This window comes from Otolemur garnettii, unplaced genomic scaffold, assembly GCF_000181295.1.
Source record: "Otolemur garnettii isolate 467f Iridium unplaced genomic scaffold, OtoGar3 scaffold00055, whole genome shotgun sequence".
Lineage (NCBI taxonomy): Eukaryota > Metazoa > Chordata > Mammalia > Primates > Galagidae > Otolemur > Otolemur garnettii.
In genome coordinates, this window is record NW_003852450.1 from 5,371,018 (window position 1) to 5,372,552 (window position 1,535).

Consider the following 1,535-nt stretch of genomic DNA (forward strand, 5'->3'; position numbering starts at 1 on the left):
ACACACACATATGTTTACACACACACACATATAACCAAGTTTGTATGTTGAAACACTTACCACTAGTATTTCCAAATGTGACTGTATTTAAAAATATGTGATTACTCAATATGTAGTTAGGGTTGCATGAGATCATACAAGTGGGACTTAATCCAATCTGACTGGTATCCTTTTAAAAGAGGAAGAGGGCAGTGCCCGTAACACAGTGGTTACCGCGCCGACCACATGCACTGAGGGTGGCAGGTTTGAACCTAGGCTGGGCCAGCTAAACATCAATGACAATTGCAACCAAAAAATAACTGGGCTTTGCAGTGGGCGCCTGTAGTCCCAGCTACTTGGGAGGCTGAAGGCAAAAGAATCGCTTAAGTCCCAAGGGGTTTGAGGTTGCTGTGAGCTGTGATGTTACAGCCCTCTACCAAGGGCAACATAGTGAGACATGAATTAACCTAGGAGACCTGGAAAAATAAACTTCTACCCACTCTGATGTAAATAATTGGTGACTTATTCGTACCTGTGCAGGGGGGCTGTTGTCCTAAGACAAGGGCCCTGAAATGCAGGGGTTTTTGTCTTTTATACTTTTTTCTGTGTACAAGGAATGTTGCCGTTGGCAGGGTTACAGTTTGGGTTTACAGTTTAGGTATCAATGGTTACAGCTTGGGTGGCAGTGGTTACTACAGTAGCAATGGTTACAGTTCAGATAGCAATAGTTACAGTTTGGGTAACAATGGTTACAGTTTGCGTTCTTGTTCTGAAGTCTATTCCTGGCAACCCTAAGGGAAGGAGTGGGCCTGGGAAGGGGCTGAGAAGCACGTTCTCTGCCATCCTGGGGAGGGGGGCATGGGAACGGGCTAGGTTACAACAGACACTGTCTCAAAAAAAAAGAAAGAATAAATAAATAAGTAAGAGGAAGAAACACCAGTGATACATACCTCTCCCCACAAGCACAGAAGAAAGGCCATGTAAGAACATAGGGAGAAGGCAGTTGTCAGAAAGCTCGGAAGAGATCCTCACCAGAAACCAAATCTTCCTTCCAGCACTTGAGTCTGGGACTTGTACCTTCTGTTATAGAACTGTGAGAAAATAGATTTCTGTTGTTTAAGCCATTTAGTCTATTGTATTTTGTTATGGCAGCCTGGGCCCACTAATACACCTTCTGTGTTGCTAAATACTGTAAGCAAGAATCTCTGTCCCAGAAAGTTTATGCTCTCCTGGGGAAAGTGTACAGGTAAACAATTTAAAAACAATGTGGTAAAGAGTAGATGCTTTGGCCCTGGCAGTGACTCAAACCTAGGATCCTAGCACTCTGGGAGGTGGATGCGGAGATCTTTTGAGGCCAGGAGTTTGAGACCAGCTTGGGAAACATAATTAGACCCTGTTTTTACAAAACAAAACAAAACAAAAACAGTGTGTGGTGGTATGCACCTATAATTTTAGCTACTGGGGAGGCTAAGGGAGGAGGATTGTCTCAGCCCCGGAATTTGAGGGTGCAGTGAGCTATGACTATGCCATTGCATTCCAACCTGGATGATAGTGAG